Source organism: Bison bison, unplaced genomic scaffold, assembly GCF_000754665.1.
Source record: "Bison bison bison isolate TAMUID 2011002044 unplaced genomic scaffold, Bison_UMD1.0 scf7180017864145, whole genome shotgun sequence".
Classification (NCBI taxonomy): Eukaryota; Metazoa; Chordata; class Mammalia; order Artiodactyla; family Bovidae; genus Bison; species Bison bison.
In genome coordinates, this window is record NW_011494717.1 from 7,949,973 (window position 1) to 7,960,018 (window position 10,046).

The 10,046-nt window shown below is 40.6% G+C and overlaps 1 long non-coding RNA gene and 1 pseudogene across 2 annotated transcripts in view; one reads left to right on the top strand and one right to left on the bottom strand.

Annotated features, from left to right (window-relative positions):
* Positions 1–810: 810 nt before the first annotated feature.
* LOC104989048 overlaps positions 811–10,046 on the top strand; it is a 26,599-nt gene continuing 17,363 nt past the window's right edge. The window contains exon 1 of the long non-coding RNA XR_825317.1: positions 811–844. This is a non-coding gene — a long non-coding RNA (uncharacterized LOC104989048). The remainder of the gene's footprint in view (positions 845–10,046) is intronic.
* On the bottom strand, positions 3,206–3,679 carry LOC104989047 (annotated as a pseudogene). Its single transcript, XR_825316.1, has one exon. The product of XR_825316.1 is annotated as a 40S ribosomal protein S15a pseudogene (transcript).

The window sequence follows — 10,046 nt, forward strand, 5'->3', positions numbered from 1 at the left end:
CTACGTTGCGTCTGGCGTCCTTCGCTCACGCCTATAGCGAAAACCTGCCTGCGGAAGCGGAACTTGATCCGTCCGGGAAGGTTTATTGGGCGGTTTCTGACCGCGTGCGGGGCGCGGTGGTGTCCGTAGAGCCTGGGAAGAGTTAGGCTCTTCCCTTTGGGGGTGACTCTCTCAGCTGTCATTTTCGATAAGCCTGTAACTTGCCTTTTCTGTTTGTCCATGTTAATTTTTTTAAAGGTTATCTTTTTGAAAATTTGCCACAGTTCTCATCTACTTATTTGCCGCACTTGATAGATGAGGCAATCTGAGATTGAGTGATGCCACACTAGAATGAGGTGAAGCCAAAAATCAAATCACAAACTCAGAGTCCTTTCCGTCACCTCAGAATGCCTCTCAGTCTTAGGTAACCTTTATTTTCAGGCCACCAATAACTACATTCATGCTTTTTCATGTGAATGTCTCATCAAGGACACAAATGGTGTCTTTTTTATCTTGGTGAGCTCATTGCCTGGCTCAGTGCCTGTACATATCAGGCGCCCAGTAAATATTTGCTGAATGATTCAGCTGGATCTGTGGTCAGAAACCATTATTTGTAGTGACCATAACGACCTCCTGAAAGATCCAGAATGTGGCATCTTCCGTCGCATTGTTCATGTGTATATACTTTGCAAAGTAAATAGAATGTATAGTAATGCCTAGTAATCTCCCAAACCCACCTGCTTCCAGAACCTGCTTCTGATCTACTAAATTGGAAAAGACTCTGATGCTGGGAGGGATTACGGGCAGGAGGAGAAGGGGACGACAGAGGATGAGATGGCTGGATGGCATCACTGACTCGATGGACGTGAGTCTGGGTGAACTCCGGGAGTAGGTGATGGACAGGGAGGCCTGGCATGCTGCGATTCATGGGGTCGCAAAGAGTCGGACACGACTGAGCGACTGAACTGAACTGAAACTTACTATATTCTAAAATAGGACTGAGGGACTTCGCTGGTGGTCCACTGGCTAAGACTCCACTCCCAATGCAGCAGACCAGGGTTCGATTCTTGGTTGGGAACTAGATCCCACATGCCACAACTAAAGATGTAGTGCAGCTACGTAAATATTTTTTAAAAATAAAATAGGACTGAGAGTTGGGCTGACTCTTCGGAGAAAACATAGCTGAGAACAGTCCTTATCTTGGAGTCCAGAATAGATTTCAGAAGTATGTGGCCCCCTGAAATTATGAAAAATATTTTGTGTGTATTAGCTGTGCATTTTCTGAGAAAAGAATTTATAACCTTTCCTCAGTTTTTAAAAGGGATCAGGGGATTTACCAGGTACTACTACTACTACTACTACTAAGTCGCTTCAGTCGTGTCCGACTCTGTGCGACCCCAGAGACGGCAGCCCACCAGGCTCCCCAGTCCCTGGGATTCTCCAGGCAAGAACACTGGAGCGGGTTGCCATTTCCTTCTCCAATGCATGAAAGTGAAAAGTGAAAGCGAAGTCGCTCAGTCGTGTCTGACCCTCAGCGACCCCATGGACTGCAGCCTACCAGGCTCCTCCGTCCATGGGATCCTCCAGGCAAGAGTACCGGAGTGGGGTGCCATTGTGGTAAAGACTTGGTGCTCCCAATGCAGCAATCATGAGTTTGATCTCTGTTCAGGGAATTAAGATCCTGGTTGGTGGGAGGTACAGCCAAAAGAAATAAAAGGAGTCTGTTACACACTAGCAGACAAAGTCTTAATAGGGAGTATGAGAGGCCATCTAGATACTTCGTTATTTTTCTACTTCAGTCATTGAGCAAACAACCCCATAGCAGCAACTGGTAAGAAATATATTTTCACAAATTCCTTTAATAACTCATAACACTCTCTGTAACACTCTAAGTATGTACCATGTCACTCTAAAGCCTAGGTCAGTTCAAGAAGCCTATCTCCATTCCCAGTTGTTGACTGGGATTTGCCATCTAGCCCAAATTTTAAGATTTTTTTTTTCTATTTCTGTGAAAAATGCCATTGAAATTGTGATACAGATTACATAGACTTTGTGGATCACTATGTGCAGTATGGACATTTTAACAGCATTAATCCTTCCAACCATAAGCATAGAATATCTCCTTTTATTTGTGTTTTCTTCAGTTTCTTTCATCAATGTCTTACAGGGTATAGATCTTTTACCTCCTTGGTTAAATTTATTCCTAAGTATTTCATTCTTTTTGATGCTATTGTCAATGGGATTGTTTTCTTAATTTCTCTTTCTGATAGTTTGTTGTTAGTGTATTAAAATACAACAGGGGGATTCCCTGGTAGTCCTATGGTTGGGATGTGGGCTTTCACTGCCATGGACTTGGGTTTGATCCCTGGTTGGGGAGCTAATATCCCACAAGCCACATGGTATGGCAAAAAAAAAACCCAAAAACAAAAATTAATGCAACAGATGTTTGTATTGATTTTGTACCCTGCAACTTTACTGAATTTGTTTATTTGTTTTAATAGTTTTTGGTGGAGTCTTTAGGATTTTCAATTAACATATATAAAATCCTGTCATCCGCAAATAGTGACTGTTTTGTCTCTGCCTTTGTAATTTAGATGTCTTCATGTCTTTTTCTTCCTAATTTCTCTGGCTAGGACTTCAATACCATGTTGAATAAAAATGCCAAGAGTGGCATCCTTGTCTTGTTCCTATTCTTAGAAGAAAAGCATTCAGCTTTCCTCCATTGAGAATGATAGCTGTGGGCTTATCAAATATGGCCTTTATTTTGTTGGGGTACATTCCCTGTATACCAATTTATTGACAATTTTTATCTTAAAAAGGATGTTGAATTTTTTCCAGTGCTTTTTCTGTACCTATTGAAATGATCATATGTTTTTATCCTTCGTTTTGTTAAATGTGTTGTAGTGTAACAATGATTTGTGGATATTGAACCACCCTTGCATCCCTAGAATAAATCCCACTTGATCATGGTATATGATCCTTGTAATATACCATGAAATTAGTTTACTAATATGTTGTTGAGGATTTTTGCATGGGTGTTCCTCAGAGATACTGGTCTCTAATTTTCTTTTGTTGTCGTGTCCTTGTCTGGTTTAGGTTGGCCTCGTATAATGATTTTGGAAGAGTTCCCTCCTCTTCCATTTGCTGTAAAAGCTTGAGAAGGCTTGGTATTAATTCTTCCTTAAATGTTTGGTAGAATTCACCATGAAGGCATCTGGTCCTGGACATTTCTTTTTTTTTTTTTTGTCCTCTGAGGCATTTTATTTGTATGTATTACATCCCTAGAAAAAGAATCCAAGGATTTTCCCTCCTGTATGTTTTCGTCTTGCTTCTTCATGGTCCATGATGCCAGCTGAGGTTGTCAGTATAATGAAACCAAACTGACGGGATGGGAGCAGGTTATTCTGCCATTTTTCTAGATCTTTGAGTTGCACATCAAATCTAGGGCTGATCACTCCACACTTATTTAGCCTGCCTGTAAGGTTCACAACAATTTTCCCAGCCCTGTGATCATCAATGATTTCAAATTCGCCAATGTAACCATGCTTCATCATCACTGTTAGAAACCTGACGATGACTTTGGAGCATGGCCTAATAAGGACCTGGCGTTTGCCTCTCTTTTCGGCATTGTTGATACTCTTGAGAGCATCGGCCAGGACATTCAAGCGCACCATTCTGGCGGCAGGGAAAGATGGCGGAAAGAGCTGGACATTTCTTTGTTGGGAGGTTTTTGACTACTGATTCAATCTCCTTACTAGTAGTAAGTCTATTCAGATTTCTATCTCTTCATGATTCAGTCTTGGTAGGCTATCTGTTTCTAGGAATTTATTCATTTCTTCTAGGATGTCCAAAATGTTGGCATATAATTATTCATGTTGTTCAGTTACTCAGTAGTGTCTGACTCTTTGCATCCCCATGAACTGCAGCACACCAGGCTTCCCTGTCCTTCACCATCTACTGGAGCTTGCTCAAACTCATGTCCATTGAGTAGGTGTTGCCATCCAACCATCTTGTCCCCTGTCGTCCCCTTCTCCTCCTGCCTTCAGTCTTCCCCAGCATCAGGGTCTTTTCTAATGAGTCGGCTCTTTGCATCAGGTGGCCAAAGTATTGGAGCTTTAGCTTCAGCATCAGCCCTTCCAATGATCCTCAGGATTGATTAATTATTCATAGTTGTCTCATGATTCATTATATTTCTGTAGTATCAGTTGTAATGTCTCCTCTTTCATTTATAACTTTATTTGAGTCCTCTTTCTTTTTTCTTGGTTAGTCTAGCTAAAGGTTTGTGTATTTTGTTTATCTTCTTAAAAAACTGTTCTTCGTTTCATTGATCTTTTCTACTGTCTGCTAAGTCTCTATTTCATTCATTTCTACTCTGATCTCTGTTATTTTCTTCTTTCTACTAACTTTGAGCTTAGCTTGTTCTTCCTTTTCTAGTTCCTTGAGATGTAAAGTTAGGTTGTCTATTTGAGATCTTTCTTTTTTCTTTTCTTTTTTTGCCATGCATGCAGCTTATGAAATTTTAGTTCCCCAAATAGGAATTGAACCTAAAGTCCCCAGCAATGAGAATGCCAAGTCCTAACCACTGGACTGCCAGGGAATTCTGAGAGCTTTCTTTTTTCCTTAATGCAAGAGTTTATTTCTGTAGCCTTCCCTCTTGAAACTGCTTCTGCTGCATCCCAGAAGTTTTATTATGTTGTATTTCCATTTTCAGTTGTCTCAAGGTTTTTTTTAATTTCCCTTTTGATTTATTTGACCCATTGTTTGTTCAGGAGGATGTTATTTAGTCTCAGCATAGTTGTGAATTTTTCAGTTTTCTTCTTTTAATTGATTTCTAGTTTCATATCATTATGGTTGGAAAAAATGCTTGATAGAATTTCAGTTTTCTTGAATGTACTAAGATTTGTTTTTGTGGCCAAACATATAATCTATCCTGGAAAATGTTCCATGTACACACGAGAAGAATGTATATTCTGCTGCTGTTAGATGGAATGTTCAGTAAGTGTCTGTTAAGTCCATCTAGTCTAACATGGCATTAAGTCCAAAGTTTCTTTATTGACTTTTCTTTCTGGATGGCCTATTCATTGTTGAAAATCGTATTTTTAAGTCTTCTACTATTATTGTAATGCTGTATATTTCTCCCTTAAAATCTGTTAATATTTGCTTTATATATTTAGGTGCTCCTGTGTTGAGTATGCAAATATTTAAAAATGTTATACTCTTGATAAATCAATCCTTTTATGATTATATAATGACCTTCTTTGTATCTTGCTATAGTTTTTGGCTTAATGTCTGTTTTGTGTGCAAATAACAAGATTATAGAGATAGAGAATAAATTATTGGTTGTGAGAGTTTGGAGATAGTGGAGGGAGGGAAATAGGTATGACTGTAAAGGGGTAACATGAAAAACCATTGTCCATCAGCTGGTGAACAGGTGAACAAAGTCTGCTTTATGCATGCAATGGAATACTACTGAGCAAGCAAAAGGAATAAAATATTAATACATCCAACAACATAGATGAGTCTTAAATCATAATCAGTGAAAAAAGTCAGATAAATCTCATCACAAGGAAAAAGTTTTAGTTTTATTTTATCTATATGAGGTGGTGGATGTTAATCCATTGTGGTAATCATTTCACAATATATATAATTCAAACAGTCATGCTGTATGCCTTAAACCTATACAGTGATGTATGCCAACTATTTCTCAATAAAAATAGGGGGAAATAGGTAAAACAGTAAGGGGAAAAAAGTCTATTTTGTGTGATATAAGTATAGCCTCTGCTCCTTTTGGCTTTCATTTGTGTGAAAGTGGAGTATCTTTCTCCATCCCTTCACTTTCAGTCTGTGCGTGCCTCTAGAGCTGAAGTGAGCCTCTTGTGACAGCATATAATTGGGTCTTATTATCTATTCAGCAACACTGTATCTTTTGATTGGGGAAGGAAAAAATATCTTAAAGTTACTTTTGTTCATATGTTAAAAAGATAATTAGATATTCTTTGTACCTATGTTTTATGTTTCAGTTTGAGTGTAGATTAGGTAAATAATGCACATGGTAATCAGAATTCATTATAATTAACTGTAGAAACTACCGCACAATTGCACTCATCTTACACTCTAGTAAAGTAATGCAATGCTCAAAATTCTCCAAGCCAGGCTTCAGCAATACGTGAACTGTGAACTTCCAGATATTCGAGCTGGTTTTAGAAAAGGCAGAGGAACCAGACATCAAATTGACAACATCCGCTGGATCATGGAAAAAGCAAGAGAGTTCCAGAAAAACATCTATTTCTGCTTTATTGACTATGCAAAAGCCTTTGAATGTGTGGATCACAATAAACTGTGGAAAATTCTGAAAGAGATGGGAATACCAGACCACCTGACCTGCTTCTTGAGAAACCTATATGCAGGTCAGGAAGCAACAGTTAGAACTGGACATGGAACAACAGACTGGTTCCAAATAGGAAAAGGAGTTCGTCAGGGCTGTATATTGTCACCCTGCTTATTTAACTTATATGCAGAGTGCATCATGAGAAACGCTGGGCTGGAGGAAGCACAAGCTGGAATCAAGATTGCCGGGAGAAATAATAACCTCAGATATGCAGATGACACCACCCTTATGGCAGAAAGTGAAGAACTAAAGAGCCTCTTGATGAAAGTGAAAGAGGAGAGTGAAAAAGTTGGCTTAAAGCTCAACATTCAGAAAACTAAGATCATGGCATCCGGTCCCATTACTTCATGCCAAATAGATGAGGAGACAGTGGAAACTGGCTGATTTTATTTTTGGGGGCTCCAAAATCACTGCGGATGGTGATTGCAGCCATGAAACTAAAAGACTCTTGCTCCTTGGAAGGAAAGTTATGACCAACCTAGACAGCATATTAAAAAGCAGAGACATTATTTTGCCAACAAAGGTCCGTCTAGTCAAGGCTATGGTTTTTCCAGTAGTCATGTATGGATGTGAGAGTTGGACTATAAAGAAAGCTGAGCACTGAAGAATTGATGCTTTTGAACTGTGGTGTTGGAGAAGACTTTTGAGAGTCCCTTGGACTGCAAGGAGATCCAACCAGTCCATCCTAAAGGAGATCAGTCCTGGATGTTCATTGGAGGGACTGATGTTGAAGCTGAAACTTCAATACTTTGGCCACCTGATGCAGAGAACTGACTCATTTGAAAAGACCCTGATGCTGGGAAAGATTGAAGGAAGGAGGAGAAGGGGACGACAGAGGATGAGATGGTTGGATGGCATCACCAGCACAATGGACATGGGTTTGAGTGGACTCCAGGAGTTGGTGATGGACAGGGAGGCCTGGTGTGCTGCGGTTCATGGAGTTGCAGAGTCAGACACAACTGAGCGATTGAACTGAATTGAACTGAACTGTAGAAAAATGCCCCAGCTTGGTACAATTATTCAGTTCTGTCTAATGGTAATCCAAGGACATTTCCTTTTTAAGAAAAATTTTCCTGTAGCCTCACAAGTGGTAGAACCTAGATTAATTTCAGGGAGAAACAGTTGTTTTAAAAAGACAATAGTGGATTTCCATGGTGGCCCAGTGATTAAGAATCCACCTGCCAATGCAGGAGACACTGGTTCAGTCCCTGGAATGGGAAAATCCCACGTGTTAATGAGCAACTAAGCCCGTGCGCCACAACTACTGAAGCCTGCACACTCTAGGGCCCGCAAGCTGCAACAAGAGAAGTCACTGCAGTCGAAAGCCTGCACATCACAACAAAAAGTAGCCCCCACTGGCAGCAACTAGAGAAAAGCCCGCACCCAGCAATGAAGACCCAGCAAAGCCAAAAATAAATGAATAAACATTTTTAAAAGATAATATTGAATAAACAGTGTAGCAAGAATGCACCAGAGCATAGGTCTTCTGAAGCCCTTGTTAGCTCTACCCTAGCCATAGACTTCAGCCTTAATCACTTTGTCATTTCAAACATGCTTACCTTGACTTAGGTCATGACCAGGATGCAGGCTGTTAGTGGATCCTGTTCAAAGTCCTTGCCTCTGACCCTACATTGGTCAACAGCAGTGGCTACACAAAGAAAGAGGTGCCAGACTCTGACTGGGCTGGAATTCCTCCACCTAAGTACGTTCTGCCTATCAGAAGTTGGGCAAGTCACTTATACTTTTTAAACCTCAGTTCTCTCTACTAGATCTGAGTGAAGTATTAGATGTAAAAAGGGCTTCAAATAGCACCTGGTATGTTGTAAGCCATCAACAAATGTTAGCTATTGTATCTTGTATTTGTTTCTGGCTTACAATGTAACAGGTGCTATTGAAGCGCTTTACATCTTTTACTCATTCAGGCCTAATAGAACTGTATGTTACAAGTGATTCCCTGGTAGTGCTTCCCTGGTAGTTCCCTGGTAGTTCAGTAAAGAATCTGCTGCAGTGTGGGAGACCCAGATTCTCCTGATTCTCGTGGTTAGGAAGATCCCCTGGCGAAGGGAATGGCAACCCACTCCAGTATTCTTGCCTGTAAAATGCCATGGACAGAGGACCCCGGCGGGCTACAGTCCATGAGGTTGCAAAGAGTCAGACACGACTGAGCGAATAATGCACACATGTTATTAGTAGATGTTAACTCTTCTTCCCTCCTGCAAAACTTATATATACCCTGTTTCCATTTCTCTACTATGCAACAAGATTTAACTTACTTGGTGACTAGCAAGAGGAAAAGACAAGAAAAGAATTGACTTTTGAATGTCTGTTATATACCTGCAATTTATGTGAGGATATGAAGATGAAGAACTTCTCAAGAAATATTTCTCTTAGGAGCAATTTCTGCCAACTAGCAATATGATCTTGAAAATACACAAGACAATTCAATTAAACAGATTAATTTAGTATCTTCCAACCATGAGCCAAACACTGAGGACCAGAAATGAGTGCAAGAGGGCAAAACATGAAGGATAAAGACTATGTCTATAATGTTCATTATTATATTTTCAGTCTCTAGAATAACACCTTGTAACAGGAGATGCTCAATATAATTTTATTAAATGAAAAAGTAGGTAAATGAGCAAGACATAGCCCCTACTCCCAAGTAGCTAATGTTAAAGTAAAAAAGATATATAAACAAATTAATGATGATACAGTGCCCTACATGCAGTCATAAATATACATGCAAAACCCTAAAGTGAGATGGATGAAAAGGTGATAAATTCTATGGGGATTAGGGGTGGGGAGGGTGTCCAGCAAGGCTATAGGAAGAGCCCTTTAGATTGTGATTTACAGTGACAGCCAGTGAAGAGAGTAGATGGGGCAGGGATAGTAACTGAGATTAGAAACAGGAAAATCAGTTAGAAGGGCTTTATAACTGGTCTTCCAGAGGGCATTACATTCTCAGGTTCTAAATCAGGCTTCCTAACCAGGGGCCTAGAGGGGAGCCAATTAGCTTAGATGAAATTACCTCTTTATTTTCACTGCTGCTGCTGCTAAGTCGCTTCAGTCGTGTCAGACTGTGCGACCCCATAGAAGGCTCCCCCGTCTCTGGGATTCTCCAGGCAAGAACACTGGAGTGGGTTGCCATTTCCTTCTCCAATGCAGGAAAGTGAAAAGTGAAAGTGAAGTCGCTCAGTCGTGCCGATTCTTAGCAATCCCATGGACTGCAGCCTACCAGGCTCCTCTGTCCATGGGATTTTCCAGGCAAGAGTACTGGAGTGGGTTGCCATTGCCTTCTCTGTTATTTTCACTAACTTTAAACTGATTTGTTACCTATGACTTTGTTATGAACAGAAATCTCAGATATTTTCATATTATATTACAGAAATGCTTTTGTATTTATCATAACTTCACAATTTCTGGATTACTAGATCTGCCACTGCTGCTGCTGCTGCTAAGTCAATTCAGTTGTGTTCCGCCCTGTGCAACCCCACAGACGACAGCCCACCAGGCTCCCCCGTCCCTGCGATTTTCCAGGCAAAAACACTGGAGTGGGTTGCCATTTCCTTCGCCAATGCATGCTGCTGCTAAGTCACTTCAGTCGTGTCCGACTCTGTGTGACCCCATAGACGGCAGCCCACCAGGCTCCCTCATCCCTGGGATTCTCCAGGCAAGAACA